The sequence below is a fragment of the Danio rerio genome, chromosome 16 (genome assembly GCF_052040795.2).
Source record: "Danio rerio strain M-AB ecotype USA chromosome 16, GRCz13ab, whole genome shotgun sequence".
Lineage (NCBI taxonomy): Eukaryota > Metazoa > Chordata > Actinopteri > Cypriniformes > Danionidae > Danio > Danio rerio.
The window spans coordinates 55,462,256-55,479,258 of NC_141036.1; the positions used below are offsets into that span (position 1 = coordinate 55,462,256).

The following is a 17,003-nucleotide window of genomic DNA, read 5'->3' on the forward strand; positions in this document are numbered from 1 at the left end:
CAGAAATCGAGCGGGATATTTATATTTGTTTATTTGCTATAAATGCTTGTGCATGGCCCGAGCAGGCTAACCTGCTGCTCCAGGCAAAGGACGATCATGCCGCCCTAAACCCGGAAAATGAAAGTGACCAAAAGTGAAAACGAAAGTGACCGGGTCGCAAGTTGAAGACCGGGTGGGGGGGTCTATAGGGTAGTTGTCGCGAATGAAAGTGAGGACCGAATCTATTGCTTCTATGGACGCACTATTATTATTATTATTATTATTAAAAAGTGGACACAGCGGCCTCTGGTGGATTCGTCTAAAAAAAAAAAAAAAAAAAAAAAACATACCTCCTGGGTTGTATTTTCCACTCTCCAGAAATGTATATACACTATAGTTTTATTTTTGTAACAGTGTTTCAATCTAAAAATACAAAAAGGTAAAAAAGTTTAAATATAAAATACATTTAAAAGTGAAACTTATAAGGGTTTACTTTAAAATTACAAGAATAAAACATATATTATCATAAACTTTAATATAGCAAGGTGCACAAGTAATTACAATTTATTACTTTAATTTTACATGATTTTAAATGTACTTAAAAAACAGGAAATAATACTGTAAATAATAAGGCAATTTTATTGTCTAAAACAGACAAATTGCTGTAATTTGTCCTTATTTATATAATACATAATACACAGTCAAGATATTAATCTACATATATTGTTTGTATTTTTTACGGAGTTTTGAATATAATTTAAAATAACTGAAAAAATACTGTATAAATACAGTAATTTCCCTGTATAAAAAACAAAAATGTCAGTAATTTGTCTTTAATTATAAAGTACCTGATATGAAAGTCAAACTGGTAATTTAGGGAGATTGTCATTTTACTGAGTTTTGAATATCATTTGAAAAGAAAAAAAAAATCTGTAAAAAATTGAGCTATTTTAGAGATAGAGATATTTTCTGTAATTTTTTTTTTTTTTTTACAGTGTAGGGCTACGTTTTCAGAATGAGCCTGGGTAATTGGTGCTTTGTTTACTGTTGGTTGCTAAGTTACCAATACTACAGTCAGCGGATCTAAAACTGGAAAACACCTAAAAAATGTATATATTATTTTCAATTAAATAAAAACCCCCATCAAACTATTGAATGGTATCGTCTTGAAGAAAAAAACATGTCATGAAGCCTGATTAAAACCTGAGCCTTGTAACCCGCAAATGAAACAATCGAGCATAACATTGCGTTTGATTACACCGAGAATTAAATGAGCTTCAATTACGCTCTCTTGATAGAGACTTTCCACTTCTTTTCTCCGACCAATTAATCCTCTGATATTCCATGTTGCTTTTGACAAGCACTCTACATCACTCCATTGAAAGCAATGGGGGATCCCTCAACCAAAGAGAGCGCGTCTCCCAAACCTCGTTGCCCCCGGTGACGCTGACAGAAGTCAGTAATTGCCGCGCCTCAGACGACTTCATTAAGATTAGCGACGTCTGCGCAGCTGATCTCAGAACAGCACAAACGGAGACACGTGGACCGGCATTCTCTGCGTCTACGAGCGCTAGCGTTACTGGGACCGGGCTAATATCCACATCATCCGTCATCCCGCTGTCATTAGCTGGTAATGATTTGATTATTTTGCAGATGAATCGCGATATAAATCTCTTTCACAAGCACTTCCTGCACGAATTAATCAAAAAGTGTTTGGGTGGAGCTGACAGAGAATAGAAAGGAAATGCTTGATGTCTGAATTAAGAACTGCAGGCTGTTGATTTAAACATAACAAAGTTTAGGGGGTCATAAAAACTTTTTTTTTAAACTTGAGGGTTAGTGATGTACAGTCTTGACATTCAGTAAAAGTCAGAATTATTAGCCCTCTTGAATTATTAGCCTTCCTGTGTATTTTTTTCTCAGCAGGTTCTATTTATTGGAAAGAAGACTTTTTCAACACATTTCTAAACATACTAGCTTTAATAACACATTTCTAATTATTGACTTATTTTATCTTTGCATTAATGACAGTAAATAATATTTTACTATATATTTTTCAAGACACTTCTATACAGCTTAGTGACATTTAAAGGCTTAACTAGGTTAATAAGGCAGGTTAGGGTAAGTAGGCAAGTTATTGTATTACAGTGGTGTGTTCTGTAGACAATTGTAAAAAAAATTGCTTAAGAGGGCTAATAATATTGACCTTAAAATGTTATAAAACATTTAAAACTGCTTTTATTCTAGCCGAAATAAATCAAATAAGACTTTCTCCAGAAGAAAAAATATTATCAGACATACAGTGAAAATGTCCTTGCTCTGTTAAACATCGTTTGGGAAATATTAGAAAAAAAAACAACAACTGTATATGATGATTATTTAATTCTACTAATCATTATTTAATTATTTTAATATTTAATATATAAAAATTTGTGTGGCACTTTAATTTAATTAACAATTCTCACTATAAACTAGTGGCTTATTGTACGTCACATACTATTAAGATATTGTCTGTTTATTGGTGCTCATATTGTGCATGATCTCATTCGACATTACCAATCTTATACCTACTACCTTAAAACCTATTAATAAGCAGCAACTTACATGTTTATCGAGCAAAAAGTCATAGTTAAGGTTTTTTTTTTAATAAAGATAACTTTATCTTAATATAAAGTGTGACCAAAACATTATTTTCTTACCTCATAAGCATACATATCCAGTCAATATTCTCAAATAACAATTTGTTGTGTATCTTAATTATCCATTATTAAATATTGCTGTCCATTCATTCATTTTCAACCCATTTTCCGGAGCAGGGTCGCGGGGGCAGCAAACTTAGGAGAGAACCCAAGACTTCCCTCTCCCCAGACACTTCCTCCAGCTCCTCTGGGGGGATCCCGAGGCGTTTCCGGGCCAGCCGAGAGACATGGTCCCTCCAGAGTGTCCTGGGTCTTCCCCGAGGCCTCCTTCCAGTGGGATATGCCTGTAACACCTCCCTAAGTAGGCTTCCAGGTGGCATCCAAAACAGATGCCAGAGCCAACTCAGCTGACTTCTCTCGATGTGGAGGAGCAGCAGCTCTACCCCGAGCTCCTCCCAGGTGACTGAGCTCCTCACCCCCTATCTATAAGGGTGTGACCTGCCACCCTGTGAAGGAAACTCATTTCGGCCGCTTGTATCCAAGATTTTGTCCTGTCGGTCATGACCATAAGTGAGAGTAGGAACGTAGATTGACTGGTAAATCGAGAGCTTTGCCTTTCAGCTCTGCTACTTCCTCACCACAACAGACCGATCCATTGACCACATTGCTGCTGCCACTGCACCTATCCACCTGTCAATCTCATGCTCCATTCTTCCCTCACTCGTGAGCAAAACCCCAAGATCTTGGACATCTTCCATCTTGGGTAAGGACTTTCCTTCAACCTGGAGATGGCAAACCACCTTTTTCGGTGGAGCACCATGGCCTCGGACTTCAAGGTGCTGATTCTCATCCCAGCCACGCCACACTTGGCAGCAAACCGCCCCAGAGCATGCTAAAGATCCATGTTCGACGAAGCCAACAGAACAACATCGTCTGCGAATAACAGAGATGAGATCCTGTGGTCCCAGAACCGGACCCACTCCAGCCCAAGGCTGCGCTTTGAAAATCTGTCCATAAAAATTATGAATAGAATTGGTGACAAAGGACAGCCCTGCCAGAGTCCAACATGCACTGGGAACAAGTTTGACTTATTGCTGGCAATACGAATCAGACTCCTAATGTATTCATACAGGGATGAGACAGCCCATAACAGAGCACCTCTGACCCCATACTCCCAAAGCACCCTCCACAGAATGCCACTTGAGACACAGTCGAATGCCTTTTCCAAGTCCACAAAACACATGTGACCTGGTTGGACATACTCCCATGAACCCACGAGCACCCTGGTGAGGGTATAGATGGTCTAGTGTACCACGGTCTGGACGAAAACCGCATTGTTCCTCCTGAATCTATTGCTAGCGCAAATAAAAATCATCCATTGCTGTCAAATCTAAAAATATTACTTTAATTTCCCCATCTTTTAATAACTGCCTTTTATTATGGCGGCTTTACAAAACATTTCTGGCTCAGATGTGATGCACAAACAGTTCATGTCAACAATCAAGTCTTATGATGTTCTTCAAGAACATTTCTTTTAAAATCGTTCTTTTTTCTTCAGCTTAGTCCGTTTACTCATCAGGGGTCGCCCCAGCGGAATGAACCGCCAACTTATCCAGCATTTCCAGCTGCAACCCAGTACTGGGAAACATTCATTCACACTCATTCACACACATACACAACGGCCAATTTAGTTTACTCTATTTACCTAAAGCGCATGTGTTTAGATTGTGGGGGAAACCGGAGCACCCGGAGGAAACCCACGCCAACACGGGGAGAACATGCAAACTCCACACAGAAATGCCAACTGACCCAGGCAGGACTAGAACCAGTAGCCTTCTTGCTGTAAGGTGACAGTGCTAACCAATGAGCCACCCCACACTGAAAATTACAAGAATAAGTTTGCTAAACATTTGCAATGCTTCAGGGAGTGGGCGGAGCCAAATATCTCTTGGTGCATTTTGCTCACTGTTTGTTGGGCTTTTTTGTAAAGCATTATGGATAATGTAGTTTTCCCATGTGAAAAAGCTGAAACCTATAGCATGAGGCAATTCGATTATAATTTATTGATATTTTTAAAAAGCATCGGATTAAAAGATCGGATTTGGTTAAAAACTCTCATGGCTGCATTTGTTTGAAGTAAAATAAAATAAAAACTGTGAAATTGAGAAATATTTAATAATTGTTTAATAATTTAATAAATAGCTAAAGATCCTTATATTCTCTTTGCTCTTTGCAGCTCTCTAATTGGTGGGATTTTGTAGAGCATTATGGGTAATGTAGTTTTCCCACATAGTATTCTGCTATTAAAAGTGTTTAAATCAGTGTTTCCCAACCCTGTTCCTGAAAGTACACCAACAGTACACAATTTCAACCTGTCCCTAATCAAACACACCAGAATCAACTCATCTGAACATTAGAAGAGACTGCAAAACCTTAAATGAATGGGTGAGATAAGAGAGACATTTAAAAAAAATGTACTGTTGGTGTGCCTCCAGGAACAGGGATGGGAAACACTAGTTTAGAAAATAAGTTGAATTCATGTGAGCAGATGGGTTTAGCAAATGCATATACAACTGATTAGCATCATGTGAGATCACAAGAGGTTTGTCTTTAAAGGTATTACTTATATGTTACTGTTAAAGTGTACGTAATGTAGAGCATTATGGGTAATGTAGTTCTCACACATACTATTCTGCTATTAAGTGTTTAAAACAATGTTTCCCAACCCTGTTCCTGAAGGTACACCAACAGTACACAATTCCAATCTGTCCCTAATCAAACACACCAGGATCAACTCATCTGGACATTAGAAGAGACTGCAAAACCTTAAATGAATGGGTGAGATAAGAGAGACATTTAAAAAAATGTACAGTTGGTGTGCCTCCAGGAACAGGGTTGGGAAACACTAGTTTGGAAAATAAGTTGAATTCATGTGAGCAGATGGGTTTAGCAAATGCATATACAACTGATTAGCATCATGTGAGATCACAAGAGGTTTGTCTTTAAAGGTATTACTTATATGTTACTGTTAAAGTGTACGTAATGTAGAGCATTATGGGTAATGTAGTTCTCACACATACTATTCTGCTATTAAGTGTTTAAAACAATGTTTCCCAACCCTGTTCCTGAAGGTACACCAACAGTACACAATTCCAATCTGTCCCTAATCAAACACACCAGAATCAACTCATCTGGACATTAGAAGAGACTGCAAAACCTCAAATGAATGGGTGAGATAAGAGAGACATTTAAAAAAATGTACAGTTGATGTGCCTCCAGGAACAGGGATGGGAAACACTAGTTTAAAAAAGAAGTTGAATTCATGTTAACAGATGGACTCAGCAAACGCATATACAATCAATTAGCCTCATGTGAGATCACAAGAGGTTTGTCATTAAAGATATTTCTTCTGTTTTGTTAATGTGTCAGTAACGTAGAACATTATGGGTAATGTAGTTCTCACACATAGTATTCTGCTATTAAGTGTTTCCCAACCCTGTTCCTGAAGGTACACCAACAGTATACAATTCCAATCTCTTCCTTATCAAACACAACTGAAATCAATCAAAAGATAAGAGAGACATCCAAAATATCTACTGTTGATGTGCCTTCAGAAACAGGGTTGGGTAACAATGGTTTAAAAAAGAAGTTAAATTCATGTGAACAGATGGGTTGAGCAAATGCATCTACAATCGATTAGCATCATGGGAGATCACAAGAGGTTTGTCATTAAAGGTTTTTGTTCTGTTGTTGTTAAGCTGTATGTTTCAGTTGAGACAATGTATGGAGCTTTTACTTATGGAACCCAGCTGTTGTGCTCTATAGTAGCATAATTAGCATCTCATTTAAGCAAATGAGACAATTATTCTTCTAAGAATGGTTTCAGGAAACCCTAAAAAAGCTGTTTTTTGATCATATAAAGTTTTATCTTAATATATCAATATGATTCCTCATAATATGACTCCCTTCTAAACCCATATAGGTAAATGATTATGGAAAAAGAAGATAACGGGCCATACACGTGTACACCCTATCTTTAAATGTAAAAAAAAAGCATTTTTAATTCAGCATGACTAACCATTAACTCAGATGAGTACATATACTGTAATTATGAGTAAGAACAACCACAAAAACAACCCAACTGCTGCAGACCGATTAAAGCAAATGTCAAATAGATGAAACATAATCTTGCTTTGGCCACAACTGACAAAAAAAAAATCACAAATACAGTAGCAACTCATGCATTCCACACACTGTAAAAAAATGCTGAGCTCCACACAATCGATTTGCGAGACATGTAGGAATTCAATTAATGTTTTTGTTTTTACAAATTTAATTTAATTCAATTCAGTTTTATTTGTATAGCGTTTTTACAATGTAGATTGTGACAAAGCAGCTTCACATAAATGGTCATAGTAACTGGATCAGGGTAGCTCAGTTTTTAGTGTTTAAGTTCAGTTCAGTTTAGCTCAGTTCAGTGTGATTTAAAGTCATTACTGAGAGTTAAGTGGATAGAACATAAAACATTGTTCCCAAATTTTTTTTTACATAAGTATTTACGCAGCAAACGATATACCTATAGCCAACCCAGGCTCATTCTGAAAACGTACCACTATATACATTTCTGCAGAGCACCAAATACGTTCCAGGAGCTACAGTTTTTTGCAGTTTCTGTGTATGCTTTTTCAGATCTCAGATTTCTCTCGCAAGTGCCGCTCACAGCTGCTGTTCTCAGGTAAACCCACCAGAGGCCGCTGTCTGACTGGCTGGCTAACCAACCGACTGATTCACCCACCTCCTTCCCTAAACCCAACCAGTAGTGTTTTATAAAGCACCAATTGGCCAGCGCCCAGCCCCTTTCCTAAACCCAACCGACATTGTTTTGAAAAGCAATCCAGAAAAAACAAACGCCCTCGCGGCTGCCAGATTTTTACCATGTTTTTTAGATTTAAAAACATTTTCACCCTGTTATTAAATTGTTTATTTTTATTTTTCAGCTTTTGTTTTTGTCTTGTTTTTGCCTGCTTTCTGCAACTGTTCTTCGCCCCGTCATCGCAGTCAACTCGTCTCTGTGGCTCAAGTCCGCCGACATATGCTGCGAGCCACCGCACAAACTAGAAACAGCCGGAAAGTGGTCCACACAGAGATAAGCGGTCAGTTAGTGGCAAGAAAAGGAACGCCGTCATACCGCCCCTGTAGCGTTCATTTTAAAGGCGAAATGCAGCCATACGTACCTCTGACTACATAATTTGCGATCTCCAGAAACACATATAGTGATACATTTTCAGCAGATGACTTTAAGAAGTTTAATAAAAACTGATTATTTGAGGAATTTTGCACCGATACCAAACTTTTAAAAGCGCCAGTCTTTGTGAATTGGGAACTATGATGTAAAGTCAAACAGGTGAAACAAAACGTTTCTTTGGTTACCACTAACAACAATCACAAATACAGCAGCAACTCATTTCACACACCTATACTAAATAATTTAACAGATACAACATTTTATTTCAAGAAAAATGTTTTACTATTATTATTATTATTATTTATTATTATTTTTATTTTTTTTATTTATATTTATTTCTATTCGTAAGTGGTAAGTGAGTTTGTATCTATGTACTTGATGTTTTAAATCAAAATGCTTTCAAAAGTACTCAAGCGTAGTGAGTATTACGCTGTAAAAGCTGATGCATTTACACATAATTTGTGGATGTGTGTAAACGTAACATTCTGTAGTGCATCGAGTTATTGCCCAGCAAGCTCACAAAATCAGAAGATGTTAATATTAGGATAGATTTAGGTTGTGATGTCAGGTGACCAAAATTCAATGTCTAGCCAGTGTCTGAGGACAACCTTACTTTGATGTCGAGTAATGACATCAAATTATGTTGATATTTGGTTGATTTTAGGTTGTGTTGGAAAGTGACCAGAATCCAACGTCGAGTCAACATCTTAAATCAACGTCATATTGACATTAAATACTGACATTTATTCATCAGGTATGGCAACCAAAATCCAATGCCTGATAGACATCATAGTGGTAATGTCCACACAGCGTCAAGCTGTAACATCATTAGACGTTAACATTTGGTTAGTTTTAGGTTGGCCGTTGGACATTGACCTGACGTTGGGTTCTGGCGTCAACCCGATTTTCTTTTCCAAACAAAATGCAACGTCCCCACGACAATGGGGTACAATCTGATGTCATGTTGACGTCTTGTGTTTGCTGTGTGTTCAAGGTCATTTCTGTCATCATACAGTACACATCCGTCATCCTCTCATCAGTGACATGCAATTAACAGTCTCTCTGTCAATGCATGTAAAGTAAAATAACAGATATAGCACTAAAAACAGGAAAATAAAAGTACACACTTTTAAAACTATTTAGGAAATAACATTTTCTGAGGAAAACTACTCAATTACAGTTATTTGTGTATTTGTACTTTACACCACTGCTAACTACCTGACTAACACTGAAGACTGGGGTACCGACGCTGAAAAATCAGCTTTGCGACACAGAAATAAATTCAATTTAAAGCCACATTAAAACAAAAACCTGTTATTTGAAACGATAATAATATTTCACAATTTTAGACTTAATTTCTGAGAACTAAAAGACAGCAAACTGCACCAATACCAAACTTTTAAAAGCGCCAGTACATGTGAATTGAGAACTACGGAAGAGAAGGCAGCCCATGCCACACAGAGTTGCTCTTTCACACACACACACCTCCAGCCAACACGTTTCTTTTATCCCTTTCAGAATTCAGCACGATGCAAATGGCCTCTTGTGGAAAGCATATCATACCCATCCACCTCTCAGGGATCACTCCAGGGATGCCAGCGGCTGGCCGAGATTGGCGAGGGGACACGAGGGGGTTTAAGCCTCTGCAGTCCAGTAAACCCACAGGCCTGCAGCCCTGGGAAATGTGGCTAATTGTGAGCACCTTGGCTGCGGGTCTCCCTTTGCCTTAGGTTTCGCCACAGCTCAAAAACAAGTCCAACGGTGCCCAAATATGGAGCAAGTGGGCCCAGAAATGTAGGGGGAGCGTGTCTTTGAGTTAATCTGGATTGGCGCCGATAAGAGGTGGCGTTCTTTGCTGCTGCGTATCGCCGTCTGACACCATGCGAAGGCTTGGGTGGATGGAGGAGACGAATATTTGGAGCACTGGAGGCGAAAGCGGCGCATGCCAATGCTGGACACTTCCATGCCGACATTCTTCAACAGCATGGATGGCATAGAGAAGAGAAAAAAAAAAGCCCCAACGAACGTTTGTTGCTGAAAGCGTATCGGTTGAAACATAAGGTCTGTGCTTTTAAGATTAGCTCACGAAATACAGGTGAAAATTGCATGCAGACGTCATGATCCATTTTAGCAGGTCGATGTGAGATAAAACATTAAAGGAAAACTCCATTAAAAAAAACAGACTAATTTAGCAACTCCTCGAGAGTTAAATAGTAGAGTTTTACCATTTTTAAATCCATTTAGTCCATCTCTGGGACAGGCAGGAGCAGTTTTAGCTTAGCTGAACTTAGTTTAGAATAGATCATTGAATCAGTTTAGATGCCATGATCCATGTTAGCAGTTCGACATGAGATAAAACATTAAAAGAGCACTTGATTGAAAAAACATAGTAGTTAAATAGTAGAGTTTAACCATTTTTTTAATCTATTCAGCCAATCTTTAAACCTGGCAGGAGCACTTTGAACTTAGATTAGCTTAGCTTAAATCCTTGAATCAGATTAGACCATTAGCATTTCTCTCAAAAATGACCAAAGAGTTTCGATAATATTCCTATTTAAAGCTTGACACTTCTATAGTTGCACTGTGTACTGAGATCAACAGAAAATGAAAAGTTGCTATTTCTTAGACCAAAATGCCTAGGAACTCATTCTGGCGGAATAATCAAGTAACTTTGCTGCCTTAAAATAGGCTAACTGTGTATTCCGGTTAAAATACATGGTTCAGGATCTGCACCAAAGTAAATATTATCTGATATTATGATGAAATATGATGCAACAACAGAGGAGTCAAGCTTTAAATAGAAAAATTATCAAAAAAAATTTTTTTTGAGGGAAATGCTAGTGGTCTAATCCGATTCAATGATCTATGCTAAGCTAAGCTAAAAGTGCTCCCGCCAGACCCGGAGATCGTAAAAAAGGATTCAAAACTGGTACATCTTAGCTTAAATCATTAAATCAGATTAGCATAGCTAATTAGCATCGCTCTCAAAAACAACCAAAGAATTTTGATCATTTGTACTGAGATGGACAGAAAATGAAAAGTTCCTATTTTCTAGACCAATATGGCTAAAAACTCATTCTGGATAATAATCAAGAAACTCTGCTTCCTTAAAATAGGTTAACTGTGTATTCCGGTTTCAATATATACGATTCAGGAAGTAAATAGGATGCAACTACAGAATAATCAAGCTTTAAATAGGAAAATTATCTAAACTTTTAGTTTTTTTTGAGTGATATGCTAATGGTTTAATCTGATTCAATGATCTATGCTAAGCTAAGCTAAAAGTGTTCCCGCCAGACCTGAAGATTGGATGAATTCAACACTGCTAAATGTAATCTTAAATCATTGAATCAGATTAGCATCACTAATTAGCATTGCTCTCAAAAATGGCCAAAGAGTTTCGATAATTTGTACTGAGCTCGACAGAAAATGAAAAGGTGCTATTTTCTAGATCAATGTGGCTAAAAACTCTAATTCTGGATAATAATCAAGGAACTTTGCTTCCTTAAAATGGGTTAACTGTGTATTCCGGTTTAAATATATATGGTTTAGGAAGTAAAACAGATGCAACTAAAGAACAATCAATCTTTAAATAGTTTAGATAAAATTATCTAAACCTTTTGGCTATTTTGAGTGATATGCTAATGGTCTAATTCCGACCATCTGCAGCGCGAGGATAAAGAACAAGCCTCCTCCATTCGGCATCTTTACTTTCTCTTTACTTTACTCCTTTACTTTAGTGGAGTAAGGAAACAGGGTTGTACGCACTTCACTGAAGACATCCATTAGCCAACATATTTATTTTTATTTGTTAAGAGCAAAGATTTGTTTCAAAACTATTTCTAAATTCAGTTTTAATTTCCAGCAAACATACAAATAAACAATAATAACAAAGTGAAGTCAAATAACTGAGTTATATCCAAACACATGTCCTATTCTTGCGCCCCATTTGCAACATAGGCCAGAGGTACGTATGGCTGCATTTAATTTTTTTTTAATACAATGCTACATAGCCATTACTTTTTGTGCTTACTAGCTGACCATTTACGTCCATATGGATAGCTTTCCCACTGTAACCAGTTTGTCCTGTTAGCTTGCCTTGTACTGTACGTCGGCGGACTTGAGATGCAGAGAGGAGTTGAACACAATGACAGGGTTCGAGTCCGGTAAAAGAACGGTTCCAGAAAGCAGGTAAGACAAAAAACAGAATCCAAAAAATAAACAAGTAAATAACAGGGTGAAAATGTGGCAAAATCTAAAAACGTTGTGAAAATTAGACGAGGGCTTTCCTTTTTCCGGATTGCTTTTGAAATTGTTGGTTTGGTGTACGGGAAGTGGGTGGTTAGCTCAATCAATAAAATTTGTTGGGTTTAGGGAAAGATGAGGGTGGGTCAGTCGATTGGTCAGTCAGTCAGTCAGTCAGTCAGTCAAACAGTCAGTCAACAGTGACCTCTAGTGGGCTTACGCAAGAACAGCAGGCGTGAATGGGACTCAAGAGAAATTTGAGATCTCAAAAAGCATACACAGCGGCCTCACATGAATTTGCAAAAACAAAATCTGTAAAAAACGAACCCCCTGGGACGTATTTTGCGGTCTCCTGAAAGGTACTGTATATAGAGATACAGCGGGGAAAATAAGTATTTGACACATCAGCATTTTTATCAGTAAGGGGATTTCTAAGTGGGCTACTGACACAAAATTCCTACCAGATGTAGCCATCAAGCCAAATATTGAATTCATACAAAGAAATCAGAACATTTAAGTATACAAGTTGAGTCATAATAAATAAAGTGAAATGACACAGGGAATAAGTATTGAACACATTTTACTTAATACTTTGTAGAAAAGCCTTTGTTGGTGATCACAGCTTCTAGACGCCTCTTGTATGGAGAGACCAGTCGTCTGCATTGCTCAGGAGTGATTCTGGCCCATTCTTCCACACAAACGGTCTTTAAATCTTGAAGGTTCCTTGGGCCTCTTTTATGAACTTTGATCTTCAGTTCTCTCCATAGATTTTCTATGGGATTTAGGTCAGGTGATTGACTGGGCCATTCAAGCAACTTGATTTTCTTTCTTTGAAACCACTTCATTGTTTCCTTGGCCTTGTGTTTGGGATCATTGTCTTGCTGAAATGTCCACCCTCTTTTCATGTTCAGCTTTCTGGTAGATGGCAGCAGATTTTTATCCAGAATGTCCCGGTACATTTCTCCATTCATCCTACCTTCAATAATATGAAGTCTGCCAGTACCCCTTGCTGAAAAGCAGCCCCAAACCATGATGCTTCCACCCCCAAACTTAACTGTTGGTATAGTGTTCTTGGGGTGGTGGGCAGTGCCATTTCTTCTCCAAACATGATGTGTAGAATGACTGCCAAAAAGTTCAATTTTGCTTTCATCTGACCATACTATAGTTTCCCAATAATCCACAGGCTTCTCCAAATGCTGTTTCGCAAACTTTAACCGGGCCTCAACATACTTTTTGTTCAGCAATGGAGTCTTGCGTGGTGAGCGTGCATGGATGCCATGGTGGTTCAGTGCATTGCTTATAGTTTTCTTTGAAACAATAGTACCCGCTGATGCGAGGTCTTCCTGAAGTTCTGCCCGAGTGGTTCTTGGCTCTTAGAGAACTCTCCTGATTATTCTTTGGACTCCTCGGACAGGGATCTTACGTGGAGCACCTGATCGTGGCCGGTTTATGGTGAACTTATGCTTTTTCCATTTCCGGATAATAGCCCCCACAGTGCTCACAGGAACATTCAGCATTCTGGAAATGCGCCTATAACCATTCCCATCAAAATGCTTTTCAACGATAAGACTACGCAGATCTTGAGAGAGTTCTTTGTTTTTACCCATCATGAAGTCTTTCCTGTGTGCCTCCTGAGTAATGAGAAGCCTTTATAGGCCATCAATTAGGACTAAAGCAGCTGATATCAATTAGTACTGATAGGGAGCAGGGTTTTTCTCTCAATACTGACAGATCTCCTGACTTTCTATGCCATTTTGCACCTTGTTATCTTCATGTGTTCAATACTTATTCCCTGTGTCATTTCACTTTATTTATTATGACTCAACTTGTATACTTAAATGTTCTGATTTCTTTGTATGAATTCAATATTTGGCTTGATGGCTACATCTGGTAGGAATTTTGTGTCAGTAGCCCACTTAGAAATCCCCTTACTGATAAAAATGCTGATGTGTCAAATACTTATTTTCCCCGCTGTACGTTTTCAGAATGAGCCTGGGTTGCTCATATGGTGACGCATATGTCTCCAAAACCCGACAGGTGGACAAACATAAAGTTTTTTATTAAAACAAATATAAATATGAATAATAATAAAAAAAATAATAATACAATAATACAAATAATAAATAATAATGCTAATAATAACATTATACAAATGCAAATTTTCATGAATAAACAGAAAATAAGTTGCTTGGTTGTAGTGGTATTTATGTAGAAAATAATAATTATTGTGACATTTTAATCCTTTAGCTGTTTTCGTCTGTAAAGATATTTGTGTTTTGCTCTACATCATGTGTGTATTAAGCAATGCGTAAGCGTTTGAACCTGCATAGGTGCATAACTAACGCACTCTGAGCTGGACTTTAGAGCAGCTTTTAGTTGACACTATCTATTTCAGTTCTTCAAAATAGCAACGTGCCAACAATGCGCCTTAACACACCTCCTTTATAGACCAGCACACCCATGAGTCCACAAAGTGGCGCAAATGGATTTGCTATTTAAACAACGTGGTGCAAAACGTGAAAATTAGGGTTGTGCTGGTCTGAAAATAGCAACAAATTGCCCCATACACGACTTGCACCTTATTGCACCGGGTGTATGATAAATAGGGGAGTGGTTAAGCCTTTTTTTTTTTAAAAAGTGGAGTTTTCTTTTAACAATCAAACCATATTAACCTCAAGTATTGACAGCTCAGAGTTTCAGAAGTGCTTATGACTACAATACCGTTGCATGTTTTATAACTGGCAAGAAAACCCCCAAAATGAACGCAAAAGCAACCGCAAAAAAAAAAACTTAAGGTCAAACGTTTCCTTTCACACCTTGATTCTTTTAAAGCAGCTACAGTTTAAAATAACCCGCTTTGTTTTGGATGCACAGAATTAGTTAATTGCACTCTTAGGGAAATGTCTAGCATGGGTTAACAGAGCGAATACAACTCAAAAGGAGTTTCAACTATTGCTAATTTGAATGCATAATGCAATGCAATCATTCAATTTCACAAGATGCCCATCAACAGCTTGCAAACAAGATGCCGCCGTAAATATGTATTCACTGTGAACAAACAGGGTCACACTTTTGTTTTTTTTTTTTGCATGGCTTTCTGAGTTGATCGTATTGTAAATAGAAGCAGAAATCAACACAGAGCACCTTGAGCTTGTTGTGGAAAGACCAGCGATGGTTTGCTTCAAGTAAGCTGTAGGAGTTTAGAAACAGAAAGTGCCACAACAAAGAGCGAAAACGCCAGGTACTGTTCAATACGATGAGTAACTGCTAGTAATATCAAAAGTGTGGAATTCATTGTAGTGGTATGAGATTCAAAATGACATTTAGAGCATTTCCCTAATTACAGTAAAAACTGATTTCTGAATGTGTCGCCAGTTTCATACCGTGGGAATACTGTACAGAGAAAGACGTCTCATCTCAAACTGTCTGAAAGTATTTCAGCCCAAAGACTGAACAATCTCTGCCACATTATGCAAGTGCAATTCAATAAAAATGATATAAATAATCTCTGTTCTGGGCGCACAGACATGATAAAAGCAGTTTTACGCATACACATTTCTAACATACAAATCACACTGCATTAATAACTATGAAGTATATAAAAAGCATTAATAACTTATTAGTTACCATGGAGAACTCGCTGCATTTAATAAAATACATTGAAATGTCAACTGACTGCACTGACCTAAACTATAAAACTGAGGGAAAAGAAAAAACGCCCACATTTAATTGTAGCAGATGATTGACAGAAAGCATACAACTGCTTTATCTACTGTGTGAAATGCATTTGCCGTTTTTATCAGCCGTGACCAAAAGGTACTGACTTATAATATAAAACTATTCAAGATAATTAAACTCACCCGTTCACCATGAGAAAACACTCAGATCTTGTAGGTCAGCTCTTGATTCTTAGATAACATCTGGTGAAGACGAAGAAGAAAAGACATAAGATGTAGCATCAGCTTAACTGTGAATCATTTAAGATACTGTTTTTCTTTAAATGCTTTAATTCAGCTCTCCTATCTGATTTACATAGTTATTTAGCTGAACTGAATAAACACTGAACTTACTTCAGCTAAATTTATCTCAGAAAGAATAAACAACTTATTGAGAGAATTTTAATTTGTCTCATATTTGACATTTTCATCATTGGTTCTATTATTTTGTGCTGCTTTGAATCTGTATTGTATGAAATGCTGTATAAAAACTGATTGAGAATTATTTTTTGCACACCAAATTTCTCAGCATTTCTTCATTTAGGCAATTTTCATGCATCTGGAGCATTTAGAAGAACAATACTCAACAATTTGCACAGTAACTATATGCATTTCTAGTGACATTTTCCTGCTTTCCACAACCTTTTCACAGATTTAGCTAATTTGTGAAGGAATGTTTAGAAGTACTTGTACTTAGATGTATTTAAGTCATTTAATTATATATATATATATATATATATATATATATATATATATATATATATATATATATATATATATATATATATATATATATATATAATTTTTTTTTATTTCCCAAATGATGTTTAAAAGAGCAAAGACATTTTCACAGTATGGTTGATCATTTTTTTATGATTTTTTATTTATTATTTTTTCTTATTTGTTTTATTTCGGCTAGAATAAAAGCAGTTTTTAAATTATTAAACACCATTTTAAGGTCAAAATTATTAGCCCCTTTAAGATATTTTTTTTTATATAATCTACAGAACAAACCATTGTTATACAATAACTTGCCTAATTACCCAAATCTGCCTAGTTAACTTAATTAACCTAGTTAAGCCTTTAAATGTCACTTTAAGCTGTATAGAAGTGTCTTGAAAAATATCTAGTCAAATATTATTTCTGTCATATATTATTTACACACACACACACACACAC

General features: G+C 37.0%; 1 protein-coding gene across 17 annotated transcripts in view; it reads right to left on the bottom strand.

The window, feature by feature from the left end:
* Positions 1-17,003, bottom strand: part of satb1b (SATB homeobox 1b) — a 208,221-nt gene that overhangs the window by 151,519 nt on the left and 39,699 nt on the right. For all 17 annotated transcript variants that reach the window (XM_087286176.1, XM_087286165.1, XM_087286170.1 and 14 more), the window contains one exon: positions 15,969-16,028. The gene's annotated coding sequence lies outside the window, so the exon portion shown is untranslated. The remainder of the gene's footprint in view (positions 1-15,968; positions 16,029-17,003) is intronic.